Source organism: Protobothrops mucrosquamatus, unplaced genomic scaffold (genome assembly GCF_001527695.2).
Source record: "Protobothrops mucrosquamatus isolate PMUCROS unplaced genomic scaffold, P.Mucros_1.0 scaffold1727, whole genome shotgun sequence".
Lineage (NCBI taxonomy): Eukaryota > Metazoa > Chordata > Lepidosauria > Squamata > Viperidae > Protobothrops > Protobothrops mucrosquamatus.
The window spans coordinates 418,355-437,261 of NW_015387874.1; the positions used below are offsets into that span (position 1 = coordinate 418,355).

The following is an 18,907-nucleotide window of genomic DNA, read 5'->3' on the forward strand; positions in this document are numbered from 1 at the left end:
ACTAAGGCGGATTTTTAATGAGATTGGCGGTTTTATATTGCAAGCTCTGGCTGCTGTAAACTACTGATTTAAATAACGCAAAGAACGAGGCTTGGGATTTTATATGACCTTCACGTAGATCTACAACCTGTCATTTCACGCTAACCGTCCTAATTAAAGAGGCTGAGATTTGAGAGATGGCATTGCCAAATCTTGCTTAGATTGCAGAGACGTCAAGAAACCGGTGCAACTTTTCCGAGTGGCGAATTTTATTTCGAGGCTTTATCTCTGTTCAACTGGCATCAAAAGTTTTCAAGCAATCTCAGAAAGTCTCAACAAATACAAGTGGTTTTTTTTTAACGATTGTTAAAATTGTTCCATTGATTGTTAATTGATAAAGTACTTGTAATCTGTTTCACATGTAACCTGTATTTGCATAATCAACCTATCCTCTCTCTCTTCTTCCCCACCTCGCCCTAATTTAAATCCTGCATCAGACTCCACTCTAGCCATTCTAAACTTCTGATGAAGTGAACTGCAGCCTATGAAAGTTAATGTCTTTTAATAAAATTTATTAGTGAAAAAAAATGCGGTAACAGATTCCTGATTTTTTGTCACCATAGAATAACATGGTTCTCCTTTTACAGTGTCTTGCAGGAATGCATGACGGGTCTTGTAACACTGGTTTAACTTGCACTGAGTTTATACAGTGAACCCTGTGGTCTTTCATACTATCATATGTTCATTTATATGGCAGAGAAGTGAATTGATATTGCAAGAGATGCTAGGGTAATATAGTTGTGATTTTATATACCCAGCATGTTTTTAAATGGTGAAGACTTATTTTGTATCATCATCTGATTTCATTCACAGAAATCGGTGTTCACTCACACTGGCTTACATAGTAAGGATGCACTGAACCGTTTATAAGTGGAAGATTATTTTATTTTACTACTCAGTGATGCCAAGCATACATGTTCGCTGCAATATCAGTGCCTATGTTCTTAAACCTCTATTATGGTCCACTTTCCCTTAAGCTGCTAGGAGCTTAAGGGAAACAGAGGTAAGAGTATATTATGTCATTACCCCAAATAGGGGTTTTATTCTCAAAAAAGTTGCTGTATTCTTGAGAATTCTTGAAAGATTCTGGAGTAAAGTGTAACTTAGAAACCATTACATAGCAATTTCATACATGACATTCTTGCAATTCTCTATGTGCATCTCTGCAATATGACATTCCTAGGCACCTGGCATGCCATAATGAACAATGGTCTATAAGCGACAAATTTCTCATTGTGGAATAGTTGTTCAGACCCAATTAGCTCTAGAGCAGGGGTGTCAAACTGCCGGCCCATAGGCCGGATGCGTCATGCCAAAACCGCGCACACCCCATTGCTGGCAATAGGAAAAATGTTGCGATACGTCACGAAACATCACGGGACGTCACGAGTTTGACACCTGTGCTCAAGAGCAGGGGTGTCAAACTGCCGGCCCGCGGGCTGGACGTGTCACGAAATCACGCCCACCCCATTGCCGGCAATGGAGAAAAAACTCCAATATGTCGTGCAATGTCACATGACATCACGAGTTTGACATGTCTGCTCTACAGAAAATTATCCAAGACGCTATTACTGATTATATTAGCAGTTTTACTATGGCAAGGAACCATAAATACATTTAGCATGTCATATTTTGTGCAGTCCAGTACACCTTTCGAAAAAGACTTCATTTTAACGTTAAAATGTGGTAACATATTTCATACAAGCAAGGGAAACTATATAGGTTCCTTAAGGAACAGTGTTTTTCTTCATCCAACTTGCAAAACAAAAGTGGTATTGGAGCAAGTTCTGACAGAAATAAGAATGAGAAGACTACTGAAATGATTGCAAAGACATGTATTTTCTCCAACTTCTAGCAACATTGATATGTACTGGATACTCCATAACCAACAAAACAAATAAAAAAAAAATCCAGTACCTGAGAAGAGGCATTTTATGAAGTAACAACATAAACAGAGGCTACAAAAAACCTTTAAGAAGAGGCTACTTTGAATGGATGGAGCAGCAATTGATTATAAAAGTTAAATTGGATTATGATGCAGCCTTTCAGATGATGCTATCAAAGCAAACAGGAAAAAAAGTGCTAAGCATACATAGTGTTTAAATCATTTCTCGCTGCATTGTTGCTAGGAACATTCCAACTACGGTTGCTGTTTGCTAGCAGGCCCTAAAGACTGACTGCACTCACAGGAAAGCAAGTCCAGCTAGGGAGAGACGCTGTCACCATAGCAACAAAAAACCATTCAGAACAGGCATGCCGCTGCAACCGATAGTAAGTGTTTTATTTTTTTCACATTATTCAAGTTTTCATTTATGTCAAATAAGACTTTCATTAACTGCAAGAGCTTGAACTTCCCAGCAGTTTTTCTGCCAAGAAAGTCTCCCTTACCTTACCTGTTCATTGATGCAGTCTTTTCTGGGAACAATTGAAGTCCCAAACCCAAAATACGTACTATCCTGCTTTTCTCAGATATTCGGGATTTTCATTGTATCTAATCTTTGTCTTGCTAAAATTTGGGCAGCTATACAGGAGAAAGAGAACAGAAAGAAATTATCTTCTACCCTGTAGATACTGAGCAGACGAGGGCTTATTCCAGGCCTTTATTCAGGTAGTGTGTTGAAACTGAATATCTGAATAAGTGTACAACCCGAATGTAATTTTGGTATGATTAGTACTGTCCACCTATCTGATATTTTCAACTCTTATCTAGGCAATCTTATTTATTTCTTTTAGCCTGTTGTTGTTTTAAAGTTGGAAATACAGAAAATGTGTTGAAGCCTTTGCAAAAGTGAGGGTTGAACGTATTCTAGGATGGTTTAACTATATTGTACAGCAAGTTTTATTTCATTTGATGGCCTCCAAAACATGGGCTTTAGTTTTCCACTTTTCAAAATAAAAAAGAGGTTGAATGGGGGAAAGGCTGTTCTGGACCATTGGGCTGATTTGTTACTAACGAAGTGCTTCACTCTGCTATGGAGGAGTACACTTGGCTAACACATTAAAAACTGAAATCAATGTTTCTATTGCGGTGCCTTTATGTGTCTGAAAAGTGAAAAAATGTGAGATATAATTCGAAAAGAAAATACTACCCTCTGTAACATTAAAAAGAAATGTGCCAAATAGTCATTTGTTGTAGTACAAACAAAGCTGATAATGTTTCTTTATTTTCAGAAGTAGACAATTCTTGTTAGATAAATATTTTGAAAAGGATTTCATTGGGTGCAAGGATATTTCAATTTGATTTATTTACACGGCTAGTGTTTGCATTGCTGTCAGGTCTCTTCAGGAGTTGAGCTGAGCTGATTTATTACCTATTACCTGTTCAAGCTGACTTTGAAGCTGACTTTCAGCTGGATCCACTGTTGCTCTGCAGACCTTGAGGAGAGACTGTTTTCCCATTGAAGGAAAGGTCTCCTTGATTGCCAATGGAAAGGTGCGATGTGAATTCTGTGCATGAGCCACGAAAATACAGAGCCTTGCACCCTCAAAGCTCACGCTACTTCCTCGCTCAGCGTGCACCACTGCTTTGCAGATGCGTTCAACTTTGTGGCTGAGCTGCAGCTGAAGAGTTTAGCTGAGCTACAAAATTGAACACGCCTGCAAAGCAGTGATGCGGACCAAGTGAGGAAGCGGCATGAGCTTTGAGGGTGCAAGTGTCTGTATTTCCTCAGCTCATGCGCAGAATTCACACCGCACCTTCCCATTGGCGATCAAGGAAGCTAATCATGGTAAATACAAATCATTTTTTTGAAAAATAAAGGGATGGATTACAATTTTGATGATGAATGTAAATGAAAAGGCAGTTTCCAAAGCCTTCCTCCCCTACCGAGGAAAACCTGAGTTGCCTGGTGGGGCAGGGCACCGGCCTGCCCCACCAGGCACCCTCTGAAAATAAGCCCTAATGTGTCTTTTTGACCAAAAATAAATATAAGACCCGGGCTTATTTTCAGGGAAACATGGTATTAAATAAGATAGCCAGTTTGGAATCATGGTTAAGGCATCATGCTAGAAACTGGGAGACCATGTATTCTAGTCCCACCCTAGCCATGAAACCTGTTGGGTGAGCTTGGGTCAATCACTCTCATTTAGCCTTAGGAAACAGCCAATGGTAAACCACTTCTGAAAAATCTTGCCAAGAAAACTGCATGGATTTGTCTAGAATAGATAATCTCTAGGAGTCAAAAACTGACTGGATAATTCCAAGATACTTACATATGAGAGGAAAAAAGAAAATACAAAAAAAATCTACTACCATATAAATAAAAGGTCAGGTATATTATACATGTGAAAAGTTAACCGTATACAAGAAGTATGCCAGATCAGATTAGTCCTGTAAAAAGGGAAATAAGAGAGCATCCAATTTTTTGTTTAGTGATAATACTTATCTCTCTAAAGGGTTTTTTTTTTTGTCAAAAGGATATAGCTTTATCACATAAATCCCTCAAATGAAAGAATGACCTTTTTGGACTTAGAATAATTTTGATACATGTGTGTTAGCAGTGTATAATCTTCCACTGCATTTCCTGCCCTGAAACTTAAATGAATCCATTTGGTTTCTATAACTGCTGCCAATTTGTTTTCTGTCTCAGATTACCACGATCTGTATCCCAAGCTTTCATTAATCCATATGGTGGATCTCCTATTTCTAACTGGATTAATAACCTATACATTTTTGAAGTTATTCTTTTTTGACTGTACTAAATAATGAAGTATTAAATTCTCAAAGTTGTATAAGGCCGTATTGCTGAAGCTCTAATATTTGTATTGCCCAGAAGAGATTTAAGTTGATGCCAAAAAAGCCATGCAAGCTTATCACCTGCTCGAGTTGATCTTTATTGAGAAGTTTACTATTGCTATAAAAATCTTTCAGTCTATAAAGATTATATACCTTCCAAGATGTTACTTTTTTGATTCATAATCTTTAATAGGAACTTATTTGATCTCGATTTGGAGCGTATATAGATGCTAGCATTAATGTTTTATTTTCAGGTTTCCCTTCTATAAATGGATAACTATCATCCCTATCTTTTAAACCTTTGGAACCTTGAAATGTATGCCAACTTTAAAAAGAAGTCTATTTTTAGGAAATTTAAAAAAATATTCATTATAGTACCTTTCATTCAACCTATTTGTTATATATATTTCTTATAACATAATTGCATGTAGTTTAAATCAGCAGTCCCAAACCTTTACGGCTTGGCGGCCTGGAGGGGGGGGAGAGTGGAACTGGCCCACTGTTCATGCAAGTCGAGCTATATGTGCGTGCATGTGTGCACCAGCCCTCCACTTGTGCAAGTTGAGCTGCGCACATCGGCACCAGCCTACCCCTTGTGCAAGTCGAGTTGCACGTGCACATGTGCGCTGGCCAGCTGCTCGCACGGGCTGGTAGTGGGCCGTGGCCTGGGGGTTGGGGACTTCTGTTTTAGATAATTTAATTTAATTAAAATTCCTTTTCCTCTTAATAGAATCTCCTAGACCTCTAACATTTAGAGAAATGATTTTACATTGTTTGCTCATTACCTGCACTTCTAAAAGTATCTCTAATTTCTTTATACAATAAAAATATTTACACATATAAGACTTTTTAAAAGCTGATTACTCACAAAATCTATCAGCATATTACCTGATATTATAATAATCATATATAAAACATTAGTATTCTGCTTACTACATAGATACCCTCCTCCCACTCTCCCTTCTCCCTTTGGTGATCACCTCCCTCCCTCCTTTATCCCCTACCCCGCGATCCCCACACTAAACCATACTACCATATCCAACTTCCCTGCCCTCTAGACCCACTTAGATCGCTAGTGGGAAAAAAAATCAGAAAGGCTCTTTAAGTATCCCCAGTCCTTTTTTTGTAAAAAAAAAAAAAAAAAAAAAAAAGGTGCCGGAACTCACACACGTCATACAACCCGCCTTGCCTACCCTACAAGGTTCCATCCAAAAAAGGTGCCGGAACTCCGTTCTGTGCGTTCTATGATAAAAAAAAGCCCTGAGTATCCCACATATAGTTTAAGGGGGAGGAGAATTACTGAGACTCTTTCTCTTCCTCACCAGTCTATAAACTCCCAGTTTTAATTACAGTAATTCCTTAGCCACAATTTTACCTACATTATTATTTGATAAAGTTCTTTTCTCTTATTTATTTAACTCCCTCCTTTTTCCTTTTGCTCTAAACCTGAAGATTAAAAAAGAGTAGAACAGTCAATATAATTTCTGCTACTCTGCAACTCGATGCAGTGTGCTTTTCTACCGCTTGTAGCTGAGCCTGCTTTCCATATTCCAAGACACAGATAGCTCCCTTCAATCCTTGTTAGGGGATTCTGCCAAAAAAAACACCTCTGCATCTCAAAGCTGAATATTTCGTCCTTGTGACATAAAAACAATTAACATAGAAAGGAAAACTCCATTTGCATTGAATCTCATTCTGCATACGTTTTTCTGTCAATGGTTTGAATTTCTTTCTTGCAGTAATGGAGCTACGCTGAAATCTTAGAAAAAGAATATTCTCTCACTGTCCCATTTAATCTCCAATTCACTGTACGTGTTTTTCTTATAATTTTGTCTTTTATATTTGAATTCATCAATCTAACCAAAATGTTTCGAGGTTTATGTATCTTCCAAGAAGAGTAAGCCTGTTGAGCATGTTTAATATCTTTATTAGTTAACTTCATATCAGAGCTCCGGTCATTAATTTTTAAATGAGATAAGTAGTCAGATTTTTCTGCTTTCTTCTGCCATTTCTTTAACCCTTAAATTATTTCTCTCGCTACGATGCTGTAAATCTGCCAACTCAATCTTTATGTCAGAAATATTTTTTTTCCTCTTTCTTCCTTTTATTAAATATTGTGCTGAAAATGCGAAATAACCATTAAAATAGAAACACACATAAATTGAATATATAGACATATCTTTTACGGTATGTAAAATAAATGAAGCTACCAACATTTCAATAAACATATCAGTTTGAAAATGCTTTGTTCCAAAGATGGAAGTAGTCTGGCTTTCCTTGATAGGGATTTCCAGAAGCTTAAGCAGCCATCAAGATTGCTTCCGCTCATCCTCTCACACACAAACGTTTCTCATGTATGGCTTTCACCTGACTCCAGCATTATCCTGCCCGGACAACTCTAATCTCTCCCTTTTATTCAATATTATGGTCATAGATTATAGAAAAAAAATTTAAAACTGCAAAGTGGTTTACAATAAAATTAAAAGGTTTCTAAAGGAATAAAGAATTGGCAAAACACCGTACAATAAAAATAAATAATAAAAGATTAATGAGAGAATATCCGAAACAATGTTAAATATTATTTTTATTAAATTCAGAAGAATAGAAATGACTTTGCCTGTGCTGAAAGAACCATAGAGACAACTAGTAGTGTAGTCTGTGGGGATGCTAGAAGCCCTGAGCATGCCCTTTCCCCTCTAAGCCCTACCTAGCCTCCTGTACACCATTTATATTTTATGCTAGTCCACTTAAGTACTGCTTCTTTCCTGAGTACCTCTCATATCCCTCATCCATTCCCTTTTTATTTCTGAGCATTTCTCTCTGGACTTCCAACCAGGAAGAGGAGATAACACACTTCCACTATTTTATTTGCACCACTGCACATTAACTTTATTCTGACATAATTTCACCTAATTTTAAACAGGGAAATATCCAACCGAGTGTTGAAACCGGCAAATCTGTAGAGAAATTCATATAGAGCCTTAGGTCTATCTCAGTGGTGGTGAACCTAAGAGCCCTCTCTGTGGGCATGTGCACCATGCCCCAGAGATGGCAACTGTCCCTCTTCAACCAGCCGCCCGCTAACTCGCTGAGATCCCACATGGCTGGATGCATCCCAGCACAGCTGGTTTCCCTCCCACCCATCCCATCCCTCCTGGCCTCACATTCTCTCCTTTTCCCAGGCACGACCCACTGCATCGCCTCCTCAGCTGTCGGCCGGCTGTCCAACTGAGAGGCAGCTTCTCTGAACTGCTGGCAGCAGGTTGCAGAGCCCCAGAGTGCGCCGGTTGAGGGGCTGGCAGGCTGTGGTTGCTGAGGGACACTGTCGGCCCCCATGCGCTCGCTGGCCTCTGTGTGCGGGGGCTGATTGTGTCAGGCAGCAGTCGCCCCGGCCCCTGCCTTGCCTTGCCCTGTGACAATGGCACCCCGCCCTGCCTCGCCTCGCCTTGCCTCGCCTCGCCTCATCCCGCAGGACGAGCCTCCTGCCCATTGCCCCACCTGCTGGAGACCCCCTGGATATCCCCCAACCCTGCCCGGCCCCCACAGGCATCCCTCCCCACGAGCAACATCGAGGTGACCACGCCCACCTTGGCCACACCCACCGAGTCTGCCATGACTACCACAGCCACGCCCACCCAGTGGGCCACGCCCATCCGGCACCCTGCAATAAATAAGTGGGTTTTGGGTTGCAGTTTGGGCACTTGGTCTCTAAAAGGTTCACCATCATTGGTCTATCTCATTCATGCTGTAGTCTGGTGAATGGTGAATGTTTTCCAAATATAGAAAAAAGGCAACAAAGCTATAGGAGAAATCTAGTCACCTTGTCTATAATGACTTAATTATTAGAACCCTGACATTAAGGCTCAGGGCTTTTTTTGTCATAGAATGCCCAGAACGGAGTTCCGGCACCTTTTTTGGATGGAACCTTGTAGGGTAGGCAAGGCGGGTTGTATGACATGTGTGAGTTCCGGCACCTTTTTTTTTTTTTTTTTTTTAGAAAAAAAGCACTGTTAAGGCTAAAGGATTCAGCAGTGAATCCAAGCAAACTCGTTAAAGGCAGAATATTTACAAGCAGTGGGACAGCAAATTTTATGGCAGCATTTTTTGGGGGGGTTAACTGGATGGCTGGAAATCACTTTATGCATTAATGTGAAAGACATATGATACTGGTAGTACAAAAAGAAGAATGTTTCTAGAGCATTTTAAAACATCACCTGCAGCATCTTCTACCACTGCTGTAGGAGAAACATCATGAAAACCGTTCCACTATGCAGCAGTTGGATGGATTCCTATTGACTGGATCTCCCTTCTCATCTCAGGTCTTGCCTCCCTTCTAAAGCTGTAGCAACTTGCCATGGTCCTTCCCCAATTCAAAAGCAATTGGAAGGGTAGTCACCTGTCTTGTCTTGCACTTAGTTCTGTGGCACAAATTTCTACAGAGAATAAGAGACATAAAGCCAATAGCTGTGTGGAAGTGCTTTACTCTAAATATTATTATTATTATTATTATTATTATTATTATTATTATTATTATTATTATTATTATTATTATTATTATTATTATTATTATTATTATTATTAATTTAATTTATATCCCGCCCTTCTCCTTGCGGACTCAGGGCGGCTAACAACCGGATAAAAACACTAATCACAAAAAACTACAGATTAAAAACATAATTAAAAACAAATATTAATGATTGGTCTAGTTAGTTTAAAATTACTTTAAAACCCCCATTAAAAATTTTCCCCTAGGCCAGTCCTGCAAGCTGGAATAACCATGTCTTAAGGGCGCGGCGGAAGGGAGATCAGGGATCACCCTGATCTCTGGGGGTAGTTCATTCCAGAGGGTGGGAGCTCCCACAGAGAAGGCCCTCCCCCTTGGGGTCGCCAGCCGGCACTGTCTGGCCGACGGCACCCTGAGGAGACCCACCCTGTGGGAGCGTACAGGCCGATGGGAGGTAATCTGCGGCAGAAGGCAGTCTCGAAGATTTCCCGGTCCGATGCAAATATGCAAATATGCAAATATGCAAAGATATCCCGGTCCGATGCAAATATGCAAATATTCTTCTCTAAAGGATTACTAATTCCTGGAAAATAAATTTGACAAGTGCCTCAGTTTCACTCTCATGCTTTTTAAAAAGTTTGTATAAAATATAGCTGTTGAAAATGAAGTAAGCAATGTTTTAAATATTTTGTAGAGCAATCTTAAATGCAGTTGCTTGAAAGTTATAGCCTCAAGGTTTTATATAACTTATTTATTCATGCATGTTCATATGCTATTAAATTTCTTCTGCCTCACTCCTGCTTTCATGCCTTATTCCATGTTCCTTCTGGCCATCATGATTTTTACTATTCATGAAGTTTTTCCATTGCAACAATTTTTCTCTGTATTATTTGTACATGAGAAATGCCTTTCCCAGACCATTTAGCTGATACTCTTCCATGTGTCTACTACCAATTTTCTTTCTATAACTTTATCAGTTGTTATTAAAATGTGAATGTTCTCAAGTTTTGTGACTTTTGTGACTTTGTCCATAATATAGAAAAGTAACACGTGCAACCACATGTTGTTCTGTAGTTTCTCCAGGATATTTCTTCTCTTTATCTCTTTCTACAAAAGTTGATCTATAATATTTAGTCTTTTTTTCACCACAGTTTGTGGGATTTTTTCAGGGGGGGAAAGTAAATTTGAGGTCCCCCCCAACTTAATATCCATGGTTATTTGCCCTGTTTGAACCTACTAGCTTACAAGAAAAAGGATACAAAATATCAGTAAACATTAAAGGATCTCCATGGACATGTTACAGTACTATTACGATATATGCAAGATTTCAGATTCTCTGTTTTAAGGAGGGAATATTTGGTGAATATAAGTTGCATAGTGACATAGGAAGCAATTCCTTCTCTGTAGGTAAATGGGAAGCTTCTGAATACATGGATCTCAGACAGTACAGATGTCACAGATGAGATCCCCACTGAAAATTGGTACTGTATTGTACTGATTTACAGTACAAATTAAATGTGTTTAGTACTAGGTGTAACTAGTGCAATTAAATCAAGCAATGTACTGTAATGCTAATTTTCGAAGTCCATACACTTGTATACATTGTGTCTAGAGAACTGCTTAGGCAAACACAGTATTGTTTAAAATACATTGCAGGGCACATTCAATGAAATCATCTGTAGCTCATTAGCAATTTCTTTACTGAGTTTCTTTTTTAGTGATAGATAGTTAAAATAACAGACAAGTGACAGATTGTTTGTCTTTAATGATTTCCCTATTTCAGGCCCATTACAAAGCAATTAGAAATCTGACAGCATTTTCACTCTGCATTACTGATTATCTAAAGTGATGAGAAACTAGAGGTGATGAATATTAATTGTATATTTTCATATGATTATCATAAATTATTACCTTGTCTAATGTGCTACAGTTGAATTAAGAGCAAAAGGAGGAAATTCAGTCATATATGATAATTTGAAAGATAGTATGATTTGGTTTATGCCGTTGTCAGCAGCACCAATTTATCTGTATCTTTTCTCCATTAAAATATCTACTACTTAACCTGATTTCAAAATGCAATGTTAATTAGATAAGTCATTCTAGTACAAGGCCATTATTATTTTATTGTTTTATTGAAATTGTTTTAAACACGTTTCTTTTAAAATATAAATAAAAATGATGCTGCATCATACAAAGTACTGAGGGAAAAAAGAGCTTTTCTATTTAATAATAATAAATTACAAAACTATTTTCTAGTAATTTGGAATCACCTGATAGGCTACATTAATTATATGTTTTCAAATTTTCAAGTACGAATGATATTAAACAATATTGGAATTTTATAACCTGGCTTAAATTCTGTTGATTCCTATCTGGTAATGGGATGGTATTCACAAACAGAATGAACATTTCCACCACATATATCTCCCTTTCACTTTAAAACTATTTTAGAAGATTGGAAAATGATACCAGCTTTGGAAAGTATACAAAGGTGCAATGGAACATAGCAAATGGGATAAGTTTGTGACTTTAAATCCATCTAATTTAAAATATTAGCCGATATATTTAAACATTGTTTTTTAATATGAACATGTCATGAGGTAAGTAAGGGTTTATTTTCAAAAAGTTTAGGTTTGTGTGTGTGTGTGTGTGTGAGAGAGAGAGAGAGAGTGAAAGAGAGAGAGTTTGTGTATGTGTTTCTCTACTTTCTATACCAAGTTATAGAAAACAGAATATAGACATAAGAAGAAAGGAGAGTGTTTGCTTAATATTTATTTTAATGCAGTTTTAGAAAATACATTGCTCATCTTCTTAAACAGAGATAATATTAATTTTGACTATAATACTAATAAAATGTAGTGTATTACAATAATATGCATTAATAATATAATTCATTATTGTTTTCTACAGTGGGTAAAACTTAATTACAAAATTAGTACCTAGTATGCTAAATTGAAAAAAAATCAAATATAGTTGATCATTAAATGTTGATCATTAAACAATCAGCTTGGCAATGTTTTATAATTTGCTAATGTTTACCAATTTAGAACACAAGAGATAAAAGATGATCAGCTTTGAATTTTTACAGTGTTACATTTGTTGTAAAATGGACATTTTGACTGAATTTACATTAGTAATATATTTTTAAAATTCCAATTAATTGTTTATCATAATTATAGAAAGACTTAGCCTGTTCCTTAAAAATGCATCATTGCTATAATTTAGGTTGATCTGAATGAAATGTTGAGATAATGTTTTGTATGTTAATTTACAACATATTTTTAAACCCATGGAACACCCACCCCACCCTGCCCCCGTTCTGGACAGTGTAATCTCAGATTCTATTCCAGCATAGTAGTTGCTTTTTAATGTTAAGTTTCATTTTAAGCATACTGGCCACATAGCCTGACAAACAACTGGAAACTTTTGTTAGAAATGACAATTTTTTAATGGATTTGGAAATAAATATACACTGTTCTGAAATTCTGATGTGCATGTGCATATTTTAATATTTTGGGGAGTGTACTAGAAGTATTAAATCATCCATTATAAGTAATAATGAACAGACCACTTTCATTAAGGAGATATTTATTTATTTATTTATTTATTAAATTTATTTATTTTATTTATTCAATTTATTTGCTTTTTGAAACTTGTTGACCCAGGGAAAAGAGGGTTTTACAAAGAATAATATGACAAGTTTGTTGTTTTTCAGAAAATGAGCTGCAGATTCAGTTGAGTCTTAAAGAGGAAGTGCTAGTTTCTTGTTTTTATGAATTTTTATAGATCCATTTGAATTTGTAAGAGAGAAAGTATATTATGACATTTTTATATTGGAGGAAAATAGAGCAGGATGGACAATGTAAAGATAATATGACTAATAAGCAGACCAAAAGCAAATAGCAACTAAGTACATTCAAATCAAAATATTTTCTATTCTTCCTATGAAACTGTCAAATTCTTCTGGATTTTTTAAGTGTATGCTACTGCTCCTATGGATTTTATTAGTTTACTCATGGAATGAAAATTATTTAATGCTATGCTTCAGTTTAATTATTCATTTTTATTATTTATGCTTAATATAATTATGTGGGAAGAGAGTAATAATAATCAAATATGAAATGTGTACCTACTGCAGCATTAATTACATGAAGAATAAAACTGTTATGTAAATAACTGGACTTTTCAAACAGAAATTTGAGCTGAGTCTCCAATTTGAAGTCCCACTCCTTATTTATTATCAAAAACCACAATCATTATCATCAGTTTATAACGTGTTACATCCTGATATCACTGTATGTATTTCTCAACACATGACAGCCATAAATGTACAAACAGAATAGGAAAGTGAACAACATCATATCACTTATTTTGAATAAATAAACATTATGTGGAAAGACTTTTACAAGCAGCCATTTACTATAGTGCTGTGAAGTACTATGAAGTGGTATATAAATCTAAGAGCTATTGCTTTGTAAATATTGCATATACTCCCATCTGAGAATTAGTACTCTTGTCCATATAATACAATGATGTATAATGTTCCACATTATACTCCACTATTTTCTAATTGATAATTATCGTAGTCATTGCAAAAGTTAAAAACTTTGTCCTTCATATCATGAATATAATTCTATTTTCAGTAAAAATGTAGCAACTCAGTAAAGTTTTTAATCTATTCTCTGTCATGAAGTGCAAATAAAAGAATACATTAAGAATTTGTTCTTGAGAATCTTAAAAGTAACTGTAAAGACATGCATTATAAACATGTTTAGTATCACAATGATTACTTGTTACATAAACCACACTATAGCATTTAAAGATAACAAAGCATTGAGGATATTGTTGCTGCTTGTAAGCATGGTAGATGGACAATATTTCACAGTTTACCTTAAAAACATCTTTGTGTGAAAAGTAATTATCCAAAGATTATTAGAAGTTTGGATATTAAGATTATCACTTTAATTTTAATTGGCTTTTTTCCAAGATAATTGGTTTTATTCCCACATGTTTGTGAGAAGGGGGCATTGGGCTAATTGGCTTTGATTCATATGTATTTTTAAGGAAATATGAAATAATTTTGACATTCTTAACATTTGTCTTATGATGTAGTTTCTTTAAAAATATAAACACACTTCATGAGATATAAATAGCAGGTCATTTACAGTTCCCTGAATGTCCGTCATTATCATTTTCCCTTATTATTTGACACTGGACATGGGAATTTTTTTCCAGTCAGGGGAAAATTCCACAGTATTGCTAGAATAAACTAAATATCTAATTAAATGATGGCAGTTATTACCTTTCCTAAATATCAAGCTGCAGGTTATGTTGAACAAGTACAAGATAGAATTAGACTTGTTATCTTAAACCAAACAATAGGTAGGAATGGGATATGAGAATATCTTTGTCATTTGCCCCTAAAGCTTATTTTTGGGACATACATTGATCTCAACAGCATTTCCTTTCAAGAACCCAGCCTTTGAAGTCAGTGTTCAAAAGCTTTAAACAGAGCTTTGTGATACTGGATATAACTGAAGAAGAACAAAGTCATCCATGATGCAGACCTATGGCAAGTTTTCATCTACATTCTTACATGACTTGTTCTCATGGCCTTATGTAAGTCTCGGTCTGCTGCCCATCTAATTCTCTTTTGTAGCAAAATGATGCCATAAACAAAATATTAAATAAATAAATGAAACATTGATTCCAGCTGTTGCAGCAGCAATAACAATACTGGGGTTTAAGCTGAAACATTTTTTTAAAAAAAATTCTAACACAAAACTACTTGCATGGGAAAATGTGCATTCTTTTCCATCCCACATAATTCATTAGCACTGAGATTAACATTTCATATGTCAGTGAATATATTGGGCATGTCAGCTGATGTATTCAGAGGATGATATGTTGCATTGGGAAAAGATGGGTGTCATCCAGAGTAAAGAAATACAGACTATATTCAGTGGATAGTTTCTCGAGTTCTTTTAATACATAGTGTTAGAAAGGAACTGATCAGGTTGACACATTCTACAAAGCAAATCCTCGCACACTGCAATTTACTTTTCTTTGTTTTGCACAGCACTATATTTGTAGTTTTGAAAAAAAATAACTCATATTTTTATTACATGTAATACTGACAATTATTGACAATTGAAGTAGAAAAGAGTCACCTGTAATGCAGACTTATGAGATGTCAGTTGAAACCATTTTTAGCTTTTCAACATTTAAATTTTTAAATTTTAAATGTTTTTAACTTTTTACCTAACCTTAAACAATTTTAAATTGTAATGTTTTCTTGTACTCATCAGTGCCCTTTGCTGCTGGTGCTGCTCAGGTAAAACAGTCAACTTTCCTGCTTTATTATTTATTTGTTACAAATATTTATATCCCACCTTTCAAAAGAACAAATTTCTCAAAAACTTAATTTATGCTTTAGGTCATCATTATTGTCCTGGGATCCACAAATATTATAACTCACCCCTCCCCCTGTTTTCTGGGTTTAGGGTTAGGCACACTCATGGTGCTGCTGTTAGAGTAGACAATTGATGAGGATACTTTAGTCTCAGGCAATTGGATTAGTAATAATGGTAACAAAATGCTTGGATAATGTGGTTTGTGGTAATGAATATATAACTGGCAGCTGCATGACAAGAGATTGAGACGGAATGGACTGCTGCTCTTATTTATGAATTTGGTGGGGAATGAGTATATATTACTATAGGTCAGGCATGTCAAACTTGCAACATCACGTGACATCACGTGACATATCGCAACTTTTCCCCCATTGCTGGTTCTAAACACCAGGAAGAAATGTTTGCTAGGGCTTAAGGGCAATGCTGCAACCAAGTAGTAGTCTGCTTTGTATGACCATAGTGTATTCATGATTGTATTTTTCAAAGGCAAGAAGTCTCATATTGCTGTGACCATATATTGGTGGATGTGCTCATAATGCTTCATTCTGTATGGCATCAGCCCATAACAACAATTATGCCCTGCTGCACTTGTAGTTTGGTAAGATTGACACTGAGAATAATATCAAAATTCTTTCTTGAGCCTCAAGTGTGACCTTGTTCAGGTTGTCTGCAAGCTACACTTTACTATTCTTGGTATTGTCCCTAAATCTGCCTGCACTTTACTTGTTAATTACTGATGTCTGTTACTCTAGCTATCTATCTAGAGAAATCTTAGCTTGTTGCCCTCTTTTTGTTCAGTAAACCAAGCTCTTTCTGTATTTCTTCAACTGCATAGAAAGAGAAGTTTTAGAATTATACTACTTGCAAATACTTATGTGCAAACATTGATTTCTAATATAAAAACCTAGATCAAGGCAATATAAAAGTGAAACTTTATGTCAATTCTTTGTGTATAGCAAAAATTCTTCATCCCAATTGGATGTAAATTGATGTAAAAATGTAGATTCAGTAGCACAAATATTTTATTATGTTAATATGAGAAAATATTTGTTGAAGTTTTACAGTTCATATATTGCTATTCTGCTCAGAATTTTCCACAATCCTCCCATTTTTTAAGTTCATTTAGACTGAGTAATAAAGGAATTACCAGCCACTTCAAATGCAACCTACACTTCTGAAGTAAATGTGACTAAATGAAACGATTCTTAATGAACAAGCAATTTTTGAAACAATTTTTGAAATCTAATTCTTCAATCTGTGCCAAATTGAACTCCTTCTCCCAAGAACATATTAGAAATAAACTCTATAAATAAATTCTCCTTTTGTGAGTAATTCATTCTGCAGATCCCTCTATATAAAATATGAAAAGTTAAATAACACAAACCTTATATGCCACCTATAACCTGCCATTATTGAAGTGTTGTTTCCACATGCAGTGACTCATGCATATCTCCATGCTGCTCTGAATTAGTGTCATCAGGAGGATAGGTTCATCAGGTTGTTGTATTTGACAGTTATCTAAATTGAGCATCATTCCTTCAAGCTACTCTAGGAATAAGGCTTTGAGCAGTACTGAGATACGTGAACTAGTGAATATTGCACAGTTGCCTTTGGTTGCTGTGGCAGTCTTAATGGCCTGGAAAGAAATTTGCTATTGCTCGATTGTTCTTCCACTGGCTTTTATCGTGAATAGGATGCAGAACAACTTTCCTCATGTGCTGACAAATTCCTAGAATTCAGAGAACATTTATATGTTTGCTGTATTTTCTTTGTCATCATTTTAGACATACCTTCTTGTGGCAATATATGTTAACATTGGGAACAGACAAGCACCTGGGAGTTTGGATATGTTATCAATAAAAACAGATTTCAGGGCATGCATTAGTGAGTTGGTGTCCTTCTAATGGGGGACAAGGTGTTCCTGTTGATCCAGGAAGATGGGGTTGTCGTAAAAGCACAATTTGATTCTGATACTCGTTTATTGTATTTCCTCGAATTTGTTCTCCACAGCATTTCCATTCCATTATATTTCTGATAGCATGATGGAAGTATTATAAACACCTGTTGAACATTGATACCAAGGGATCCTCATGTCCAAGGTATTCTGAATCCCAAGAAACTAGAGTTAAATTCTCATTTCCATTCTTTGAATGGTTTCTTCCTAGGGGAAAAGTAAAACTATTGTACTGTGATCTGATTCTACTATTTTTTCTGACAAAAGATGTATTTTTCAGACATAACCTATTTGGAAGCTTTCATAACAAGGACTTTAAATGAGCTTTTCTTTCCCTGACAGTTAGTAACCCTTCAGAAAGAAATGCAGAGTTGGCTTTTCTGGATGGATTTTTCAAACGTTCATATTGCACTTAGCAAAGGTTGCCACATCACTAAGCCATAATAACAAGTCATTTCAGTAATAAACTAACAGGTACATTTTAGTCATACTTTCCCCATGCAAGTACATATTAAAATGGTTTTTCAAAAAATATAAACTTACATAATAAAAGCAGAACAATAAAAGCTTGATTTAACGGACATGGGGTAAAGGGGTGTCCGTTAAATCCAAATGTTGATTATTTTGGTCAGTAGATGGCAGCAGACATTCAATCTATAAAAACAATCTTATTTAAACAGTTTTATAAAACAACTTGATATTAATCAGCTTTATTTAAACTACTTTATTCAATCAGATTTAATCAGTTTTAGCTTTAGGGTTCAGCTTGAACAGAGTTTTTGAATCATGCTGCTTCTCTGTGATTAGTAAGTGGGATAAATAATGTTTGCTGTTATTATTTCAAGAGATATCTGTATAAGATACATTACCCAGCTTGCTCTCTTCACTGATTTTATTGTCAACATTGGTAGTTATGCTTTCTTTGATTTGTATCATCATCTAGTAACCAGAATAACTTTCACCTTCTAAGTACTATACTACTTCATCCTTAGTCCTTGCTTGCTATTCACCAGCCTTCTTTAAGATTTTGTGGAAGTCACTGATTTAAAATAATTTCAAAGTAGAGGTCTGTTGAGCAATTTTTTCCAGCCATTTATGATATCTGAATTTTGACTCCTTTCCAAGCTGCAGAATGTTGATGATCCTGACTTCACTGTTCTCTTTCTTTCTTTCTTTCTTTCTTTCTTTCTTTCTTTCTTTCTTTCTTTCTTTCTTTCTTTCTTTCTTTCTTTCTTTCTTTCTTTCTTTCTTTCTTTCTTTCT

General features: G+C 35.9%; 1 long non-coding RNA gene across 1 annotated transcript in view; it reads left to right on the forward strand.

Annotated features, from left to right (window-relative positions):
- The first annotated feature begins 2,252 nt into the window (after nt 1–2,252).
- The window catches only part of LOC107293757, a 28,581-nt gene continuing 11,926 nt past the window's right edge, over nt 2,253–18,907 (forward strand). Inside the window, exon 1 of the long non-coding RNA XR_001549033.1 lies at nt 2,253–2,310. This is a non-coding gene — a long non-coding RNA (uncharacterized LOC107293757). The remainder of the gene's footprint in view (nt 2,311–18,907) is intronic.